Here is a 23,150-nt window from a genome sequence, read left to right on the forward strand (position 1 = left end):
GCCTTCTGTGGGCCTTGGCTATTTCCCCTCAACACACGTAGTTAAAAACCAGAGGGGGAGAACGAACAAACAGGATTTGTCCAAAAGGTCACAACCCATCAGTTTTAATTCTGGGAGCTTAGCTAGAGCAAACCAGAACGGCCTTGCCAATAAACATCTGGGTCAGGCAGCCTTCTTCGTGGGCTTCCATGAATTGAGACGGGACCAGAAACTTCCACGGCCTCCTGGGGCCACGCACTCTGCCCGAGCGCAGGGGAGCCCGGCACACCCGTCGTTAAAGCCCGTCCCCAGTTCATTGGCAGTTAACTGGCTAGAAAGAAGCTACCATATGTGAAAGCAGATAGGGAACATCTATTTTTGGCAGTTCCTCCACATTGCATTTCATTAAAGAAACGGTCTTTTCTTTCCGAATGAGCAATAAGCAAAAAGCACCTTGTGGGGATTTCCAAACCCCTTCAGTCAGGGTTTGGCTCACAGAGTGGAGGGAGCAATTTCCATGTGATTCCAGCATTTGTTATGGAACACATATCCCAAAGATTAAACAGCCGCCCTCAATCTAAACAGATTCTGTCAGAGAAATTGGAAACACGTACATAAATTCTCGTCCCGCAGGCTGTGTGTGACAGGTTGGGTCCAGAGGATGCTTGCCGGTAGAACATTCCTTCCTTCTGCAGGGCTCCGTGTTCATTTCACACTCACTCGGGGCCTCCACCTGTTTCCAGCCGAGACTAACCCAAGCGGAAATTGGAGCTAGCTTCCTTTGGATGGGCTGGTTTCCTTTTCTGACATTTCTCAAGCTTCAGTCCGTCTGCAGAAGGATGAGCCTTTCCGGCGGTGGCTGTGGATGATTCGCATTCTCCGGGGAGTTGCCAAGCTGTCAGCTGCTCGGCTCAGGAGTGCCCGGAGAACTGGGGAGGCCGGGGAGGTCCGCACACACTGGGGAGGCACTTCCCAAAGCGCTTCCAGGATCCTGGGCTTGCGCACCATGCTGCTAGGTGCCCGGGGACGAGAGTGGATTCTGTGGCTATCTAACTGGAAAGTTCCATCTCCAGGGACTGGGGTCCTGAAGACCAGTCCTTGGGGAGCACTGCTCTGGGGGCGGGAGCCTGAGGGTCCAGGAAGTCTCCTTTTTAGTTTCTTTGCAGAGCTGAGCGACCTGGGAGACGTGAGTCACCTTTCATGGACGCCCAGCACATGTGTGCAGCTGGGACCTTTCCTTCTGCTTGGTAACCAGAATGAGAGAGCCTAGCCTCTTCTGTGGCACCAGAGCCGGTTAGAAAAGCAGCATTCCAAGCCCTGCTCAGGGTCTGCTGAGCCAGAGTCTGCATTTTCCCGGGGGTTTTGTGTTCAGAGTAAAGTTTGAGCCCTTCCTTGGGTGCCAGGTCCCAACGAGAGCTACTGAGTTGACTTCCAGATCTAAGACCCAGACTCCTCTATGGGGACTTCCAGGGAGCTTCGGCTGCTGTGACGGGGTCACCAAAGGAGCCTGTCCAGAGAGACGAGGAGGAGAGCAACTTGGCATGAGGTCCCCACGTCCAACTTCTTAGCCCCCAAACCATCCCACTTGCCACCCGGCTGCCTCGTGATGCTCTGTCTCCAGTGGCTGCCAAGTGTGTGCAGGGGTGGGGGGACAGTCCCCTCCCTCTTGAATTGTGTAGAAGGGAACCCTGGGATTTACAAAACGTGGACAAAGGGACCCCGCTTTGGGGTAGGTTTTTTTTTTGTTGTTGTTAAATTTTATTTATTCGACAGACAGCGAACACAAGTAGAGGGAGAAGCAGGCAGGGGGAGAGGGAGAAGCAGGACCCCAGCCAAGAATGGAGACCTATGCGGGCCTCGATCCCGCACGCATGAGCACAAATAGAATATGGCTCTTTTTGAGCCGCTGCCTTCGGCTCGGGTCATGATCTCGGGGTCCTGGGATCGAGTCCCGCATTGGGCTTTCTGCTCAGCAGGGAGCCTGCTTCTCTCTCTCTGCCTGCCTCTCTGCCTACTTGTGATCTCTCTCTGTCAAATGAATAAATAAAAAAATTAAAAAAAAAAGAATATGGCTCTTTGCTTCATTTCATTCAACAGATTCCCCGCTGCTTTCATGAATCGACTTTGAACATTTTGGTATCTTCCTTGGAAGTTCAGAGCGGCGGTTGGCAAGCTACGGCACAGGGGGCGAAGTCCGGCCCACCACCTGTGTCTATAAAGTTTTATTGGCCACAGCCACGCCCATTCGTTTACCAATTGTCGTTGGCTGCTTTCAAGCAGTTTTTGCCATTCGGCCTTTTACAGGAAAGTTTGCCAACTCCTGACTTAGAGTGACTTAGAGTCACCAGACCACTGGAGAGCGACCAAGAGTCATTCAACTTTCTTACGCTGGCTGGAAAATAGCAAGCGGAGGGCATGTACCGCATGGAGCACTGGGTGTGGTGCATGAACAATGAATGCTGGAACACTGAAAAGAAATGAAAAAAGAAATAAAAACTTAAAAAAAGCAAGGAGAGGTGTGTGTTGGTGGAATGAGATGAGCACCTTCTAATGCTTTTCTGCCTCCGAGTTTCTCCAACAGTTTACCTTGTGCCAGAAACAACCTGTCCTGATGAGAGTCTAACAGGTGAGTTCTGTTAAAATTTACAGCTGTTTTCTGCCAGGGAAAATACTTTGCTTCGCAATTTGTCATTTACAAAGGGATTTTAATATTTATTTATGGTTTTTCTTCTCAATGGTCCCGCGAGGTAAAAACTATTCTACCCATTGTTCAGACGGCAACGCTGAGGCTCAGAGAGGGTAAAGCACAGCACAGACACCCGTGGAGCTTTGACGGCACACTGTGCCCCGGTGCTGTGCCTTGAGATTCTGAGTCAAGGCATCCTGGGTGGGCTCTGGCATCACCTTTAGAAAAGGTTGCTGGGTGACTCCCAGGTGTGGCCAAGATTGAGAGCCCTTGGGCTCAAGGGACTTGCCCAAGTTCCTAAAGCTAGTTGGTGGTCCGACTCGAGCTCAGACTCTTCTTGGCTCTTCAAGTCCAGGAACCTTTTCTGACAACATGACAGGTCACCTTAGCTCAGATTAGTCTCTGAGTCAAACGGGTCTAAACAACCAGTCCCTTGCCCAGCGACGTCAGAGTCAGAGATTGGAATAACTCCTCTGTCCCACCCTGAGCTAGTGATTCAGAAAGCGGGGCCGGAGCCCCGCCACCCGTGCTTAAATAAACCCTCCAGTTGATTCAGGCGCGGCTCACGTGGGAGGACTGCGGGTCTAAGGTAACGGGAAAGTGCTGATGGAGAGAAGCCGCTGAAACCAGAACAAGCCCCGCACCCGCAGGCACCTGGCCCAGGCACCGGCTCAGGGGAGAGAGGCCTGGGTGCATGCATGAGAGCCAGAGCGAGCACGAGGACGGACAGGAAAAGTAAGACTGCATGGGGGGCTTTGGCAGTATCCAGACACCGGGGCAGCAGAAAGGAAAACGTCTCCCCATCCTCCTGCGGGGAGCCTCTGCTGACCTCCTCTTCCCGCGGGCGCCCCTGGGAGCGAGAAGAGGGGGAGGGTTTGTGGTTGCTTTTTTATTTTTTGAGGTTTGGGTTCTTCTGAATCAAGCACTTCGTAGAGATGAGTGCTCTTGTGTGATTAAACGAAGCCCCTTCTGCTCCGAGCTAAAGGCACACCGTTTGCTTCGATTTCAGCCAGGTGCTCCTTTTCCTTGATGGAGAGGGCAAGCCCCTGCAGCTGGGACTTCAAAAGCGCCAGAAGCCGTACGTGAGCTCCCAATTGTCCCCAGAGAAAGGCATCTCAGTGAAAGGGAAGGGACACCTCCCTCCGTGGGGCATGAGTTGTGGGGGTCGAGGGAGAAGAATCCAGCCTCATCTTCAGTCCCCCTCGGAGCCTCCCCCTCCGAAGGCTTGCCATGCCCGATGCGAAAACCGCACCGACACATCCAGAATTCCAGGCGGTGCACTGGCTGCCCAGAGCCAGGGGACAGACGCGCCTGCCCCGGGAAAGAGTGTTTGTTTCAACCGATTCGTTCACATCCCCAGCTGCCAACGGGAGAGGAAAAGCAGAGAGGGGGACTCCCGCAGACTGACATGGGAAAGTATAAACAATGCTTACAGGCTCCGGCAGGGCTGTTGGTGGGTGAAATCCCATCATCTGATTTGGGTTTTGGTTTTGCAATTACTGGACCTAGAGGATGTAACTGCCAGCCACGTGCTGTTTCCAAGACGGGTGGGACTGTGTGAGCTCATGACGGCTTCACATCTGCACTTTGACCTTGAAGTTGGACTCTGAGCATTAACAAGGGCAGGCCTTGCTTGCCATAGTAGCTTACTTGTCCATTCCAGGCACAGTCCCTGAAAGCAGATGGGGTCACTTGTAATTCTGTTTCATTTCTTTGGCCCAGAGCTAACATAGACTATTGCACTGTGACGTGGGAACTCTGAAGGTGAAAAACTGGGATTTGCTTTCTTGGTCAAATCTGTGAGCTTCTGGGAGCCGCGTTTCTGTTATCATTCTTCAGCGTCGGTCCTAGTAGCTTGCGTATTGGTGACGATCACATGTTTTCAAAGAGTGGATAAGGGCCAAAAACCTGCTCTTTGGTTGTGACCTTTTGGAATAAATCAAGAAACTGGCAGAGTTTTCTGGAGACATAGAGGGTTTCCCCAAAAGAGACCCATCTACCATTGTATAAAATGTCACATAAAACTCTTGGTGTCAAAAGAAAATGGTAATCGGCTTGGTGTTTCATGGCCTGGGAAGGGCCGCTCGGTTGAGAGATCCTGAACTTCCAAAGACTGAAAATGAAAGCGGTGTCTGCAGACTCGACGTGTCCTGGTGTATCTTTGATCAAACTGAGCCAGAAAGAAGTGTGGCAGCCTCTAAATGCCGCAGAGACTAGCGGCTCGGCAAATCCATGCTCGTGACTTACTGAACATGTCACATCAAAAGGAGAAATGCCCCACTGACTGGAAAGTTCTTTTGCTGTTCAGTGTTGAGAGAGAATAGAAATGAGATTAAATTTCAGTATTTCTGGATTTGGTTAATAGATGCCCTTTTAGATAGAAGAACCTTAAGTGATTCTGTGCTCTTAGTAGAAAAATATCCAAAAGGTGCGTCTGATTACCACATCTGAAGGGGAACAAGAATATAACTACATGGAAGGAACATCGTCATCTCGAGAGAAGTGGTTCTAAAAGTCGCTCTCCGCTGTGACATCCCAAACAGCTGAACGTCCCCAGCACGAGCGCCCCCACCGGGACACTCGGGTGTGTGGGCAAAACCCAGGGCACTCTTTGCAACTCGATTCCTTTCTTAGGGATTCGAGGAGGCTGAGACAAAATGCTGGGGAAGGGTACTGGGGGAATAAGCGTGCTAATTTATGTTTTCCAGAAAGAAGAGATACTCTGCATAGTTGAGTACTTTGTGTTTGACAAACTGTTCGGACCCCTCTTGGCAGCTGCTGGTGCAGAACGTTACTGGTGGCTGTCTGCCCTTGCGCCCTGGAATGGCCAGAAAGCTTCCTGGGGCCCCCCACTCTGTACCTGGAAGAACCCGCTCTTACTTAGGCTCATTAGGAAGACAGAAGACAGTGTCTGAAGGGGCCAGACTGAGAAGTATGTCTGCTCAAAGGAGAAGCGACTTGGCTGGTTTCTGACTTAGGATCACGTTACCCCCAGCCCCCATTTTTATAGAGGGGACGTCAGGTGGAGGTGAGCGAACGAAAAGCTCTAACTTCGGCATAAGATGGACATGATTTCGAGTCCAGGCTCTGCTACTTCCTAGGCAACCTCAGGCAAATCGCTTCGGCTAAGTTTCGGTTCTCATCGATAAAAGACACTAATTCATCTCCCCATCCAAACATGGGGAGCGCAGCACTTGCCAACACGCGTACTCAAAAACGTGATTGTGCAGAGACAGGCGATGCCCAACAAGTCTGTGCTCTCCTCCCCTCACCCCCACCTGCAAACAGCTAGCCTACATTTCCCAGCATCCCTTGCAGTTCGCTGCGGCCATGTACTTGTCCCAGCCAAAGGATTGTGAGCAGAAGCAAAGCCCATCGAAAACTCCCCATGGGTTATCCGCTGCACTCTTCTGCTCTCCTGGGGTGGGAGGGAGATGGCCCAGGTGACCTTGGAAGCCTCTGAATGACTTTGGAGGAGGACCTCCTGGCTCCCGGTCACCTGCTGACTATTGTCGTGGGATACTATGAGCTCTGTGGTACTGAGTCATTTTCCATGTTGGGGTCAGTCTGATAAGGTAGATAGTCTACCTTGGCTACGCATTTATTATCATTATGGATTCCGAGGTGGTGGTGTGATGAACTTGTATGGGCTCACGAGACCGACGGTGAAATTTGTAGTTTTGTGAGCTGGTCGCTGTGACATTCCTAGTTTAAAATCGGTCCTGGTGGGTATTTGTATGCCACAGAGGTCGGCAGAGACTATAGACCAGCCCCCTACCCCTCGCCCACCGCCCCCATTGGAGAACGTTTACCAGCACACCGCTGACTGGGAATATATCTTTTCCCTCTTGGTCTTATCCCAAAGCCTTATAACCTACGGCATTGTGTGTTTGTATGGCTCAGAAAGTGTTTGTGGCTATGAATCAAGGTCAGGCTTGAATAAATGAAAAGAGGACATGTTACAAAAGGATGAAAGCTAATATCTAGGGTTAGAGCATAGAGTAAAGGGTCAAGATCAGTCATCCATGCCTTTCTCAAGTAGGGACATTGGACCTAGGGGTACATCATTGTGTCTTGGGCCATGTTAGAAGCTTCGGGTCTTCAACTTGTTTATCCCTTGCCTTGGCCAGTTGTCACTTGTCCACCTGGCATGTGGGTGTCTTCCAAAGCACGGTGATTCTGCCCTCACTCCCAAGCACTCTGATGAGAGCCAGCAGGGGAAAGTGTCTTATTCTCTTTGAGCTCCTGTGGCCAGTATGGATGGGGCTGTCTCAGTCCGGATTCCCCTGACAGCAGACCCCGAGACAAAGATTCAAGTGCAAGTCATTTATTTGCAAGGTGATGCCAGGAACAGTGTAAGAGAATAGGGAGGAAGAGGGACAGAGAGGGGAAGTTATCCTGCAATTTGCCGCTGTGGACAGCTGGAGACAGGGCGGGGGATACTAGGGAGTATGAACCCCCGAACTATCACCCCCGTGGGGGACAAGGAGGCTGGGGTGTATAGTAGCTCCCTTCAGTCCCTGGTTGGTGTGTCCCCCTATGTCTTGGAGGTCCCTATCCAACCCAGACCGCCAGACCATCTCTGTTCCTTCACTCTCCAACCCCTGGCACTATCTTATTCCACCAAGACTTCCCTAATTTATTGGAGATGAGGTGACTCCTCTATTCCGACCTCTCTCAGCCTGGACTTCACATGGATTGTCTTGGCTGCCCTTGACTTTGACTCCAGTCATAGTCACCTTGACTTCCATATGCATTAGATCCCTTGAGTGCATTCATGTGTATGGAGAATGATTTCAATCACAATCTTAAAAACGACAGAACCTGAGAGTTCGTCTCTCATCATCTAACATGATTATGATCCTCTTGGACCCGAGCTAGGCTTCATCAGGAGCTCTGCGCCATGGTGTACACAGACGTCACTTCCCAAAGACGTGAATTATATATTTTTGAATGACTTTTGGGGGGATCCAACATAACCATGATGTCTGGCAGTCTATCTTCTTCGATTAGTTTGGGGAATCAGCTCTGCGGATTAACTGTAACCAAATCAAGATCGGGGCTGGGGGCTCTCTGAGGTCTGCTCTCACTCATCGGCTGGCGGCTTCTCGGAGCTGAGATCTTGACCTCACACGCAGGTGGGCTAGCCACTGCCGGGAGCCAAGTGCACCCACTCTCGATGGCGGCTGCCGATTGCAGTCTAGTTATTTCTGGATTAACTGCCCCCTTTGATTACCCACACTATCTGTGGATAACCCCTCAACCAGGTAATTGAAAATTCTCTGCCGGAGCACTCTCAGAACCCCAGGGTTTGATAGCTCCGTACCTCGGGCGGTACCTTCAATGCACCAATGACTTTTATGTTCCCAGCAAATTGGCTGGCTTATTAGAGAACCTGGTTCATTCTGGATAGTAATAACAAATACTTCCTGAACCCTTTACCATGCCAGGCAAACTCCAGGCGAAGCACTTTTCAAGTTCATTATGCTTTCGAACACTTGCTCAGAGCTGAGCCCACCTCATACAGGTGATCGTGTGGGGGAGGCCGGGAGGGCTGGGGAGGCCCGGGGGCTCGAGGGGCTCACCCCGCCAGTGCACCCCAGAGCTCTCCTCCGAAACCAGGCCCCCTGATTCTTGAGCCCACACTTCTCCCTAGTAACGACAGTCACTCTTTTTTGAAAATGGCCCAAGTCTGTTCCCAGGCATGGAAATGCAATCAGCAGTTCCGTTTAGCAAAACGGCCCCTCCGTGAGCTGTGGTACTTTGTCCTGGATGGAGACACTCTGCTGTGAAGGGAGGGTCTCTGGGCGCAGGACGGATTCTGGGTTCATCTCCACCTCGCAAAGAAACGCGGATGATAGTTCTCTCAGTTTTTAGTGACCCGAATGGATTAGAAAGGGTTCCTGCTTGGGTCCAGTGGCGGTTCGGGGAGAATGTCTAGCCAAATAAAAAGAGAGGCCCGGGGGATTTCTGCGTTTCCGCTTCTGCGATTCGGTTGCCATCCCTACGTTCCCAGCACGCTGACGCCCCTAACCTAGGTTCAAGGTCTATGGCGCTGGGGAGCCTTTATGGACTCGGGAATTCCTTCCTTTTAGATCAGGAAGCTTCCTTCCCTTTGGAGTTTAAAAAGTGTGATGCTCAGCGATACGTATCACTTAGCATGTAATGTTTTCAACAATTGCATAATCCCAGAGAGCTCTGTGGGAATCTTACATTGTTTGGCAGTTAAGAGTTTTTCAGATGTAGGGAAAAATTTAAATAACATATAATTTAGGTCTTCAAAATTGACATCCACAATGGACGTCTTAAACTTTTGTCATTAAATTCACTAATGATGTGTAAGTGGTCACAAACAAATTATCATCATTTGTGTTCAACAGTAATGGCAAAATTCACCTGCCTATAAAGTCACAAACACAGCTGTAAAATACTTTACATTACAATTAATGTTCACATACCTCAAAATACATTTAAAATACAAAAAAACTTGGCGGGGGGGCCCCACAAGATGTATAAGGTGACAAAAATTCTTGGTCAACTATTCATCTTCCTATCACTGAGCCATTTTCTCAAAATAGAAGGGGAAAAGAAAAAAAAATCATAATGATTATCAGACTTTCCTCATGAAACAGAAAGCCAAGAAAAAAAAAATCCCTCTGTATTTTAAAAAAGACAATTGAGACATGCCCAAACTTTAAGTGAGAATTTCTTCAACCGTCTAAATGCTCTAGAGATTTTTGTTTTCCCTGTTCACAACCAGTTGTATAAGAGACCTACTCGATACTGTTTTCCTCCCTGTGTGTGAAGTAATGAATCATTGATTATGTGACTTGTTATGTATTCTATTAAACACTAAAGAATAAAATATTCACTCCTTTAAAAAAAAAAAGTGTGATGCTAGCACAGTGGGTCCCGAGCAGCGAGGACTCAGGTCCTCAGGGGACATTTGACAGCAACTGGAGACATGGCGGGTTGTCCCACCTGGGGGAGGGTGCTACGGGCTTCTGGTGGGCGGCATTGGCTTCCCGAGGCTGCCGTATCAACCGCCGCAAACTGGGAAGCTTCACAGGACAGACATTCATTCTCTCAGATCTGGAGGCCAGAAGTCTGAAAGGTGTTGGCAGGGAGACTCTGGGGGAAAATCCATTCCGTGCCTCTCTTTCAGCTTCTGGTGGCCGCCATCTTGGGCCCTCCCTGGCTTGTGGCCTCATCACTGCAATCTCTGCTTCACATGGCCTCTCCCCGATGTCCCTGTGCCTCACGTCTCCCTCTCCTCCTCTTATAGGGACACCTGTCATGGCACTGAAGGCCTACCCTAAGTCTGGGATGATCCCCTCTAGACATCGTTAGCTTAATTCCATCTGCGAAGATGCTATTTCCAAATAAGGTCCCATTTACAGGTACTGGGAGTTACGACTCGGACATAGCTTTTGAGGGGGACATAATTCAACCCAGTGCATGAGGAGATGTCAGGGATGCCAGGAGACATCCTGTGATGCACGAGACGGTGCCCACCACTAACAGATTGAGAATCTCTGCTCTGCCACGAGTGTGAAACTCAACTGTGGTAGAGCATAACCTTGGACATTCTTCAAGTCCTCCCGCCTGCCCTCCTGCACAGCGCGACCCAGCACACCCTCACTGCCCGGTTTTGGAGTGGGGACGATCCTTTCCACTCGGTGGAGGCCATTCGTGCCCAGTAGGTGGCATTCAAATACCCATCGTGGCCAAGGCTGGTGTGTGACTGACACAAAAGGTCAGAAATGCGTGCGACGCTCAGAAGTATGTGTGTTTGGTCCGTGAAGATACAGTTTGTGACTCTCTTTTGAAGACATAGTAAGAACTTCTGATTTCCCGACAGAGGGTCTGGAGGCGACCCCCCTGGTGCGGCCCTCTCTTCACCTTCATGGTTCAGCTCCTGGACAAAGCGTTTATGAGAATGGACCCAGAGGTCCGGAACTTAATTTGTTGTTTTGTTTTGTGATTGTTTTATTTTATTTATTTAAATTCCACTAATGAACATACAATGTTTACATGTGGAATATAATATATATCTTATATATATTACATATAATATATAGTAATATAATCACAACCAACACCGAAGAAATACAAATGATGATTTGGGGTCTTTTATGGTTCCATATACATTTTCGGATTATTTGTTCCAGCTCTGTGAAAAAAGTTGCTGGTAGTTTGAAAGGGATTGCATTGAACCTGTACATTGCTCTAGGTAGCATAGACACTTTAACAATAGTTTTCCAATCCATGAGCATGGAACATTTTTCCATTTCTTTGTATGTTCCTCAATTTCTTTCATGAATACTTTATAGTTTTCTGAGGACAGATACTTTGCCTCTTTGGTGAGATTTATTCCTAGGTATCTTAGGGTTTGGGGACAATTATAAATGCAGGTCTGCCGCTCTCAGGCATGCCCGGTCTTCCTGGGACCCCAAGAATCCTGGGACCACACTGTCCCACCTAGGATTCTGCCCCGCTTTGCCACCTGAGCACCGTTCAGGCAGGAACATCCCCTACCGGAGCAGACTTCTCAAGGTCCCGATTTTGTGCTCCGCTGCTCTCTCACTTTCCAGTGCCCGCTGACGGAGGCTCCCTCTCCCCACAGTCCATCTTCTCATATATCGCCTCGGATTCACTTCTCCACACCTCCTACCTTGCAGAAAGCGGTCGCTTTTCAATTTGTAGGGTTGCCGCTCTTCTTTTCTTGGATCTCCGGTTGTGTTCACAGGCGTTCATGGTTGGATGTGATTTGATATGGATGATTTGGTGGCTACCTGGCTGAATTCCTGGGACCAGGCAAAACCAAGGTCTCCCACTCCTCTGCCATCATGGACTTCCCCCCCAAACTTAATCTGTAAAGGGCTAGGGAGCAAGTCCTTTAGGCTTGGCAAGCCAGGAGGCAGAATTGAGGCTATTACGTGGGTTTTAGGATAATGAGAGAGACGTCCCACTGCGCCATGCCCCATCGGCCCTGGGGGGCTGGCTTGCCCGGTGGGCAACTCTGTGTCCAGTTGTCACCCGCTGGAGATGCCTTCTTCCCTTACTGTTGGGGCCTGGCACTGCGTGGGACAAGGGTGGGGCGGGGTTGGTGGGGGACAGACATGCTGCTGAGGTCAGTTTCGCTCTCTGCCTCAGTGACCCCCAGGTCCCAGCACACTCCCCTGTCCTTTTATTTATTTTTTTTAAAGATTTTATTTATATATTTAGGAAAGAGAAAAAGTGAGTGAGCATGAGTGGGGGCAGGGAGGGGCAGCGGAAGAGGGAGAAGCAGACTCCCCGCTGAGCAGGGAGCCTGAAACAGGACTCAATCCCAGGACCCTGGGACCGTGACCTGAGCCTAAGGCAGAGGCTTAACCAACTGAGCCGCCCAGGTGCCCTTCCCCTCCCCGCCCCCCCGAAGAGTGAAGCCATCTCAGCCTGGACAGCTGGAGGGCGCCAGGCCATTCATTGCCCAGCAGAAGCCAGGAGCGACAGCCGCAGTGTGTAGGTGGTGACCGGTACCGGCCCTGGACAGCAGCACTAGCCCTAGAGGCAGGTCTGGGCATAGAGGAGACTGTGGGCGCGGAGGGTGAGGCTCCGGCTGGTCTCCTGGCTCACAGCGCCAGCTTGCTCTAGCAATGTCCACGGGCCGGCCGGCCAAGCACAGGCGGGATGTGGTGTGGGTCACACTCTGCCTGTCCCTGGTTTGATCTTCCAGCCAACGCCCAATTAAGTCCTTTTCCGCCGGACTAACTGCGTACCTCATTTGCCAAATCATGATGCTGGAAGCAGTAAGAACCATCCGACGCCCCTGTGCTGAGCTAGTCCGCAGGTGTTTATGGATAATACGCGGAGGTTCAGGAGAGTGGCCGCTGTGAAGCCTCTCTTTGCAAATGAGCGTGTGGGCCAAGGAGAGACGCAGAATCGGAGAGGTGAAAGGAACGTTTTTGCCTTTTGTGTGGTGCAGTTCAGCTTCTTCACCATCCTACATCCCCAGCCATCTCCTTGGAGTCTGCGATCCTGCAAGCACGCAGGCACTAGGAGTCGAATTTTGTTTATTCCTGTGACCGGCAGTTCAGTTTTGGCGAAGTAACATTTTAGGAACGATGACTGATGGATTTATCTTGTCTTTTATTATGTAATCCTCAAAGGCAAAGATTAGAAGCAGTAGGCTTGGAAAGAATAAAAGAGCAGAGAATTCCAACATTTGAAGTTTCAAATGTCATAATGAACCGTGTGCTGTACACGCCAACCGTCTGGCATTTGCAATATGGACACGTTGGTTAAGACAAAATGCCTTCCTAGTCTAAGCTCCGGAAAATTCTCTGCTATCACAGTAGCAACAGCTGTCTGTCAGCAAGTATTCCTTCCTCGCTTAGAAACTTTATTAAAATGCCTTCTCAAAAATCAGCTGGCACCTCCCATTTGATTCAGCTAACCTCATACCGTACCCTTCTTCCAAGGATGCCTACCAATCTCCTCCGAGCCAAGTCTGATCAGGGCTGTGGAAAGACAACTCTTCCCCGTCCCCCTTCCAATCCTTCCTCGTGCACTTCGAGTGTGATCACAGAGCCTGGGGACCTTTCCTGAGTCCAACTGTGCCCAGATTGGGAACTAAGTACATTTCAGGTCCTCTGCCCTGCCATGGAAGTGATCAACGGCCGCCAGACGTGGAGAGGTTTTTTATGGGAAAGCAGGAAATCGGAGATAATCAGAGAGTAGAGGCTAGAGCAGAGGGCAGAATGTGGTTCCCGGCCCCTGCCCAAGCCCTGGCCCTGCCCCAGCCAGTAGTCTTCAGTGGTGCTGACAAGGAAGTATCTTGGAGGGAGGCTTGACGTTCTGACGTGTGGCTAACGGTGCTGGATGGCTTCCTTTTGGCCCCTCTTCCAGATTCTTCCTGATGCCCAGACAGCTGGAGTCTGAGTGGGTGGAGAGACTTTCCCAGCAAGGGTTCTGCTACCTCTTAGGCCCCCCCTTTACTTTCCGCAGCACCTGACATTCTGCCGCTGCGATTTCCTCTGGACCTGTAGAACGTGCTTACAACGCTGGGGAGAGCAGCAACGAGCAACGTTTCCTCCAACATGTAAACATGGGGCTTGCGGGGCTCGGGCCTTGGCTTTCTCATCCATACAGCCTGCTTCCACGACCTCATCCAGACTTCTGGTTTTGACCAGCTCTGCTCCATCTCTGGCCTTGACCTATCTCTGGAACTCCAGACTGGTTCTCTAACTTCCTGTCGGATGCTGCTGGAGATCCCTCAGGTACTTCAAACTCAACGTGTTGTCTGTGAGAGACACACTATAAATTCGAAACACCAAAATGTCGTGGGATTTGGCATCTGGTTGTACGTGGGAGGAGACAGGTGGGGAGGTGTCCCTGGTGACACGTCCTCTCCTTGGAGCTGACCAGGAAGGTGGACAGTTATGGGAAGCATGGAGGTGGGGCGATGTGGTGGGGGCGATGAGTGACTTAGAAGAGGGAAACCAGGTTGTAAGGGTTGCAAATCACAAAGACTCAACTCAAATTAGCTTAAACACACACACACGCACACACACATGCACACACACACACCAAAGAAAGAAAAACAAAGAAACTTTGTAACTTTATCGGTTCAAGGAATTGGGAAGTCCAAGCAAATAGTTTCAGGTATAGCGGGATCTAGGTGTTCAGAGAGCGTTATCTGTCATGGTCTGGGTTTCTTCATAGGAGAACCTGAGACAAAGGCTTGTGTGTCCGTGATTCGTTTAGGACTGGCTTTGGAAAGGCAGCGCGGGAGACCTAAGTGAAAGATGCACGAATGGGTTGCCTGGTGATGTGAGGGTCTTCAAAAGACAAAGGGGAGGGGCGCCTGGGTGGCTCAGTGGGTTAAAGCCTCTGCCTTCGGCTCAGGTCATGATCCCAGGGTCCTGGGATCGAGCCCCACATCGGGCTCTCTGCTCAGCGGGAAGCCTGTTTCCTCCTCTCTCTCTCTCTCTGCCTGCTTGTGATCTCTATCTGTCAAATAAATAAATAAAATCTTAAAAAAAAAAGACAAAGGGGAGAAGCACTGATTCATTGGCTCTGTGCCCCACTTGTCAAGCGTGGCCTGTGGGTGTTAACTCCTCCCACATTTATGAGTTGCCCACGTGAGTGCTGAGCCAGTTCCATAGGTGTGCCATGAGACAGAAGCCCCCGGGTAGACATAAACTTGATGTAGCCTCTGAGAAGTCCCGGGGTGACAAGGTTGTCTCTGTATGAGGCTGGTCAAAGCCTGCATGGGATCAGCGTTGGTAGCCGTGGACGGAGTGAGGGCGGAGACCAAGAAGACTTGAAGTGACGCAAAGGTGTCTCACCCACCATCCGTTTGTCTCTTCCCGTCCCTTGTTCCATCTCTTGACTACACTGGCGCTTTCCTGATCCTCAGACGGGCTCACTCACATGGTGACAAGATGCCCTCAAGAAGCAACATGTTCATGGGGTCCGTAGAGTTCATGACCACAGAGGAAGAGGGAGACCCTCACCCACCTTATGACCAATGTTCAAAACTGATTCTGATTGTCCTTCCTTGGGGCAGGTGCTCGTCCCAATGACCCAGAAGGCAAAGGGTCTCAACCCCTGGCCCGGCTAGAGTTACATGGAGTTGGGAGTGGGGTGGTTTCCCCGTGGAAAAGTGGTTGGCTGTGGCAGGCACGGAGGTGCGGCGCCCTGATCCTCCTTCGAGCTTCGAGGAAAAGCGTGCTGCTGACCTGCGAGGAGTGTGTTTGGCCGACTGCCTCGGCTTGAAAGTCAAGGTCATGCTCTGCATGGAGCAGATGTTTCTCTCCAACACAATTTTACATTCCCAACTCCCTCTTGAGGCCTGCTCCCTGGGGAACTCACCCGCCCCACGTGCACCAGAAAAAGTGACTGTTGTTCACTCAGGACGTAAGAGACCTTGCTCAAGCTTTGAGTGCACAGGACAAAGGGCTTCCAGTGGCCACCTTACTCGTGCTTCTGCTCACAACCCCAGGCAGGCCTGGATTTGGAATCTGCGCCTTTGTCTTCTGATGTCTTATCAACGGCACTGTCATGAGTGAGTCAGGGGCTTGACATTGGTGTAGGCAGGGGCCATACCAAGCCATGGACCCAGGGCAGCCCCTGACACAGAACCACATGAATTCTAAAGGAGTTGTCTTCTACCAACAGCCGCATTCAGGAAGGGTGTGGAGTCGCTCGGTCTGAGCCTGGCTAGCCTGGAAATCCAGGATTCGAGGAACCATGTTATTAACTTGGACGCGGTGTCATCGTTGCTCTCAGCTGCTCTGCCTGATGTGTCTCCAAACACCTGGTTTGCGCATCATTGGCCTTGGCTTTTCAAACTAGGAGTGAATTTTATGGGAAGGTGGCACATGAAATTATGAGTCTATAAATGGCCATCGGAAGGCAGCCAAGTAAAAGGCATGAAGTCCAAGTCATATGGCATGAAGAAACCGAGCTGAAGTTGCTGTTATTCTTGCTGGCAGACAAACAAAAATGAACAAAATCCTTATTTTTCCGAGTGAGCAAGAATCAGAGTGCATTCCCATGGTGACTTCTCAAGCCCTGCATTCAAGGGAACGAAATAGAAGGTCTGGTTCCCCGACCTCACTTCGAACTGCAGAGGTTTGACGTGAACACAAATAATAGCGGTATTCCGTGGTATTTTGTTCCAGAAATCCAGTACACAGTGCCATTAAACTTCTCCCGTGGTCCCAAGGAACAGATGGAAAGCAAATGATGTCACAATCATGTTTGCAGCTGGATAAATTTCACAAGCAAAGGATGATCTGATTTGCTACTTTGTACTTTAAAGAACTGGGCTCTTCTTGTGACCTTTCCTGTTAGATTATAAACTGCGACAATGGAGAGTGACTTTATTTCAAAGTTGTACTGAGTCTTTGTGGCCATGAGAGAATGTGGGGACATCCGGGGAGGAGGTTTTACTAGTGCAGTTAGAGGCGAGCGAGATGAGATGAAATGTTTGGCTGACATTTTAGGCAACGCTGGGGGTCGCCATGTTCTGAGTTTTAGAAAGCCTATTTTATCAATGTTACCAGACATATTGGGCTCTGGGGAATTGACTCAAGGTAACCAATCTGCTAAGAGACTGAGGGTAACACAGAACACAGATGTAAGCACTCACTTTGTATAGGGCTGGAATATTTGTGTCAGCCATCCTAAAGCCTTCTATCCTGGTGTCCAGACATCAGGGGATGTCTTGGAAACAAGAAGACTGAGTGGATAACAAGAATTAAAATTGAGGCCGGGGTGGGGGGTACTCAGTCAGTTAAGTATCTGACTTCAGCTTGGGTCCTGATCCCAGGGTTTTGGGATTGAGCCCTGTGTGGGGCTCCCTGCCCAACGGGGAGTCTGCTTGTCCCTCTCCCTCTGTCCTACTTATTCTCTCCCTCTCTCAAATAAATAGATAAACTCTTTAAAAAAAAATTGAGACTGGTGGATGGTCCCAAGGGCTATTCCATCCAGGTCCCGGTGACTCTGTGAACCACTCAGTTCTCTCAATAGTATTTATCTCTAAGAAATAAGAGGGTTTGTATTCATCAGATTCAATGTCTGCTTCTCTCCTGCATAAACACCACCATATTTGGCTTTTATTATACATATTTTTCTAGTCTACAGGTAGACCGGTATCATCCCCCCTTAGAAAAGTAGCCTTTCTTTAGAAAGAGTATAACACGATGGAATCGCTTGCAGTCACTTACCAGTCTGCCTGTCTGAGCTGATGCTGGTGTAATTCTGGAACTTCACAAGATCAGGGACAACGTATTCTTTTTGATAGTCCTGATTCTCTCATCTGTTCTATTTAGATGGACGTTTCAAAGCACTAAGAGGCAGGCAAGCACAAAAAGTTTCTTTTCCTATGGTTTCTTTTTTCCATGACAGTATCAAGTAATAATTACAGCTGATCCTTGAATAATGCAGGTTTGAACTGCATGGGTCCACTGACGCATGGATTTTTTGCAATACGGTCCTGTAAGTGCATTTTTCTTCCTTATGACTTTTTTTTTAAAAAGATTTATTTATTTGAGAGAGAGAGCGCGCACACAAGTGGAGTTGGGGCAGAGAGAGAGGAAAGAGGGAGAGGCAGGCTTCTCACTGAGCAGGGAGCCCAATGTGGGGCTCCATCCCGCGACCCTGAGCCAAAGGCAGATGCTAACTGACTGAGCCCCCCAGGCACACCTCCTTATGATTTTCTTATTAACATGTTCTTCTCCCTAGCTTCCTTCATTGTGAGAATACAGTGTTGAACACATGTAACCTACAGAGCATGTATTAACTGACCATTTATGTTAGTGGGTAAGGCTTGTGGCCAGCAGTAGACTGTCAGGAGTTAGGTTTTGGGGAGCCAAAAATTACACGTGAATCTTCAACTGTGCAGGGTATGGGTGCCCCTAACCTTTGAGTTGTTCAAGAGTCAACTGTACATGTTAACCACTTTGAGATTTTAGCAATCTGTTGGTGAGATTTTCCCTGTCTTTCAAATGTTGGGACTGGGGTTGTCCATTCCAAGATGGAGGGCTGGACAAATGGCGGCATGCCAGCAGTCAAGCTTGGCCAGCATGACCCCGTGATCTGATTTCATCGGGGGCAGAAATTATGAGAATTGGTGTTCTCTGTTTATGATTTTCTCACTGGAAGCAACGAAGGGCAGGCTTTCTCCCCCTTTTCTCTCATAACGTCATTAAGAGAGCAAGTCACCATTTGGGGAGAAGAAGCTTTATCTCAGGAGTTTTAGACTTGTATCTGCAATTCTCTTCCCCTTCGGCGGCACGTCTAGATCATATCTGGGGTTGAAATGAGAAAAGTGTCACTTTGGGAAACCTCTCTTTCCCAGGCAAAGGAAAAATTGACCCAGTGCCAGGGACCAAAGGCACCGGTGCCTGTTAATCTTTAGATTAACCAATGATTTTCTAGAGCAGCAAGCTGTTTCCGGAGTTCTGGCTGCCTCCCAGACCCTTCAGTCGCCCATTACCCACATGCTGCTGACTTCCCAGGTGTATCCTGGATATGTGGATGTTGCCCTGTTTAACTCGCTGGTCGCGGTCTTATTTCCCTCGTACGGCAAAGATGGTCAGTCACCGAATTTACATTGCTCTCCCCTGTATTTCCCAGCTTCCTTTGGAGCAAAATGGCAGCCATCTGACAAATTCTAGTGAATGGACTGTGTGTGGAAACTGCAGATATCACTTATGGGTCAGGGAAGTGAAAAACTGGTGTGCCTTTCCACCCTCTCTTTCCCAAGCACGGCAACCTGGGGACTCACATATTATGATGGCGGCATCGCCAGATGGAGGAAGCTTGGACCCCTGAGTCACCAGATGGAGGTGAGCTCTGGCCAACTTGCATCGATCTTCGCGTAAGTGAGACGTGAGCCCGTGTCATGCCAAGCTTGTGAGAGTGTTATTACTGTAGCATAGCCCACTCCGGGCCGACTAAACCTTATTTCCATGTTTTTGCAAAAAGACGCGCTGTCTTCTCTATGACCCATTACAAATATCTTAATAGTATGGTGATCTCAGCCTCCAGTACCTAAAGTATCAGAGTAAGCTAGATAGAGGAACCTGGTGATGCTCCCTTAGGACTCAAGCTACACAAGTAAAGAAAAGCAAACAAGCACATACAAACGCAAGTTCTCTGTTCAAATGGTCTTCTCTTCCAAACTGCCCGGGACCCCAGAAGTCACGAAGGTTTTCAAAGTGGAGGAGCAGAATTCTGCCATCTACGGGATGGGACAGGGTTGGGCTGAAAGTAATGTTGAGGTATGTCATGGCAGGGACGGAGGGCGCCATGGAAGATTGTGCATTTGCCAAGGTGTTTTGTTTTTTTCCTTAATTCCCGTCCCTTGTCTTGTTCTCTGGGTACTGGGCTCGATTTGATTATCTGAGAGGCAGACTTGGGGGAGGACTTGGGACCCTAGTAATGCACACCCCCAACACACTCACACACTCATGACCCCATTCTTGGGGCGAGATTAGATATCTGGAAAAAAGTAACAAACTAATAGTCAAGGGAAAAATAAGAAACTTGTTGGACGTCCTTACGGTCCTTTTTTCAGCTCGGCATTGTTTTTATTTAGGTTGACATCTGGAAGGGGGCTTGGATGTGGATGGAGTTTCTGTCACATTTTTCTAAGCTTTGGCCCTCTTCACGGGACAGTGCCTGGATATCTCTTCACGATTGTATCTCATAGCTAATTCTTCTCAAATGGCTGCTGATAGGCATTTAATACAAATTAAACTTAATTTTTTTTCAAAAGCAGAGGTCATTTATGTTTTGGATAGTTAGGGATGCGTTACTTAGAGTTTGTGGCAAAGTCTGACTTGTTGGTCACCAAATGGTTTTCCATTTCTTTCTGGGGCATGCAGCTTGTTTGCATTTCCCAGAATTCCTGTCGTTAGACGGGGTGTGTGTCGTAGGCCATCTTCGTGCCTGGCCCATGGACAGTTCCCACACCTTCTCTTTCCTTGAGGGATGACCTCATACAGAACATCCAGTGGAGGACTTCGAGCCCCCACGGATGTCAAATCATTACATAGAAGGGACCTGTGTCCTTGAATGTCTGTGTGGAGCAGAGCCTACCTCGTGGGCTGCCTTGAGCCCAAGGCGTGTACGTCTGAGAAAAAAACCTTCCAAGTGTGAGAGAGACCACTGAGATCTGAGAGCTGTTTACTGCCGTGATTAACTCCGCTGTCTAAGACAAACCACGGAGCTGCTCCTCATTTATTTTTCCCTAAGAAATGTGCATTTCTGAAGACACTGAGGTGCCCTAAACACCTCCACTAAAGTCTGAGGGTTTGAGGATCACCACAAAGGGTTTGCACTTTCGCGTGGAATTTCCAGTTGCATTCTTCCAGAATTAGTGTTATTTCTCCTTTTCTGACAACATGGTGGCAAATTTTGACTTCTTTGATGTAACCTGTGGCGCAGTATTACCATCTATTGTTAATGGTGTAACTTGACAATCGTAGGCAAAGCGGGGGCTCGGGCCACCTCTCCTCCCTGTCCATGAGTGCTGGCCCGCTTTGGTGTCTAGACTGCGCCCTGTGACTTGCTTTGCCCAATAGATTGTCGAGGATTTGACATTCTGGGACTTCGGAGCCCAGGCCTTGAGAAGAATGGCTGCTTTAACGTCTTCCCCCTTGGAAGCCGGCGGCCGTCTGAGAGCTGACTGTCCCGAGACGGCCGTGCTGTGTTTGGACCGGTTGGGGAGAGAATCGTAGCCTCCCAGGGACTGCTCACTGTGTTTTCTGTCACGAAGGTGGACACGTGGCTTTCAAAGAGGTCTGAGAGTTCATTATGCTCAGGACCGCGCTGGGGACATTGTCCCGTGCTTACATGTGAGCCTCGGCAAACATTTCTCTAACAGAAGGTTTTTCAAGTGAAAGTAATTATTCCCTCTCCTCTCCGTTCCTGTCTTGGGCCACGAGCTCCTTCCGGGGTGTGAGCCTATATCCCGGGCATAAAGCAGGGCCTCAGTAAAGTTGCAGGCTTGAAAGGTTCATTGACTGAGTGAATTCTGGGTGTGGGGGGACCTCGTCCTTTGAGAGGATACGGAAGCAGTGAGGAGGAGCCCTTGCTTTACCCCAATATCTCACCCCAAGGTCGAAAGACATGGTTAAATGAAGACAGATTCGGAGCCTGCGGACGGATGCAGTAAATCAATAAACACAGCACCGTGGGTTGGAAAGGTGTTCACTTGTCGCTCGATAGAAAGAGAAAGCAGTTCCTCCTCATGAGGCCAGAAACCACTGTCCGAGGACAAAGATCAATCGAGTTGCCTTTCCAACACTCTTCTTGCTCTTAGTGGCCTTTTCTTGAGTGACGATTTCACACTCCCTCCACACAGTGGGATGACCTCCAGGCACAAGTCATGAGGAGGGTGGCCTTGACCTTGGGCAAGCCGATGTGAAATATAGGCACATCTGGACAGAAATAAACCAAGTGCTGCATGTCCAAGTCGCCTGCCGGTTCATAACGGAGCCCGGGGGGTCCTGAGCCTGGGACTTTGTGAAGACAGTGAAAGGATTGGCTGAGAAGAGATGAACCAAGCTATGCAAAGACAACTAGATCCATCTTAATGTTGTTCAATAAATACTAAACCACAAATGACAAAGAATGCACTGTAGGGTTGTGTTATAAGGTCCGGGTGCTGCTTTTTACGGAGCTGATCTGAACTTCTAGTTAGTTTGACCAAAGGACCCAGGTTGGTATACTCGAAATTTACTGATTGTTCTCCCTCCCTCCCTCCCTTCCCTATTCCTTTCTTCCACCCGCCCCTCCCCCCATCCGTTCACCCACCACCCATCTCTGGAGCTTCTACGGTGTATCAGGCACTGTTCAGGCTGCTGGGGGGACAGCGTCAAGCAAGACCCAGGCAGTCTCTGTTATCGTGGTGTTTGTGACCTACAAGCATATTCTAGAATGGAGTCATTCAGACCTAAATCATTTCGGGGAATTTACAGTCGAATTTCTTGTTGGGAAAATAAACTCACCCTCTTTGAAATCCACCAGTGGACTGTCTTCTTACCTACAGGATTCTGCTTCAGGAAAAAAGAAATTGTCTCCTTATGCAGCTGGAAGAAGCTACCCGCTTGACATCCTATCTGCAGTCCCAGTTAAAAAGGTGGGTAACTTTATTTATTTTTATTTTTTTCGGCGGGGGGTGGGTGGTGCAGAGGGACAGAGAGAATCTCAAGCAGGCTCCACGAGATCGTGGCCTGAGCTGAAATCAGGAGTTAGAGGCTAACTGACTGAACCACCCAGGCACCCCTGAAAAGACAGATAACTTTATTTTATTTTATTTAAAAAAAAGTTTTTTAAGACTTTATTTGAGAGAGGTAGAGAGAGAGCACAAGTAGGCAGAGCAGCAGGCAGACGGAGAGGGAGAAGCAGGCTCCCTGCTGAGCAGGGAGCCCAGTGTGAGGCTCGATCCCAGGACCCTGAGATCATGACCTGAGCTAAAGGCAGAGGCTTAACCGACTGAGCCACCCAGGCGCCCCAAAGCAGGTAACTTTAAAAGAGCACACTATGCGTAATTATCATGTTATGATGGCATGTCCAACTTCATCATTCCCTTGAACGTGTTTTCCTCCTACCAGAATTTAGAACCAGAAGTGGTTGTAAACACAGAGGCGGGAAGCGGCTACGTTGTATTTTTAAGAGGAGCTGCTGATGTAGGGTGCAGGGAGCGGGAGGCTCAGGTCTGGCTGCAGAATAGTGAGTCTGATGTCAAATTCATTCACCAATTTTGTGATTTAATTCACAGCTTCCGAAGTGTATATATCCATCCCCATATGCACGTGGATATTTTTATTTTGTTTTCTTTAAGTGATAGGAACGTTTTCAAAGATTTCGATACTCACCCCTTCAAAGCTGTCATGATCCCCCAGCCTTTTTAGCCCTTGGAGACGAGCCGGCATCTCCTGCAAGTGCATTTTCATTTCTATGTTCGAGTTTCTTGAAGTGTGTG

The sequence above is a fragment of the Meles meles genome, chromosome X, assembly GCF_922984935.1.
Source record: "Meles meles chromosome X, mMelMel3.1 paternal haplotype, whole genome shotgun sequence".
In the NCBI taxonomy this organism is placed as follows: Eukaryota; Metazoa; Chordata; class Mammalia; order Carnivora; family Mustelidae; genus Meles; species Meles meles.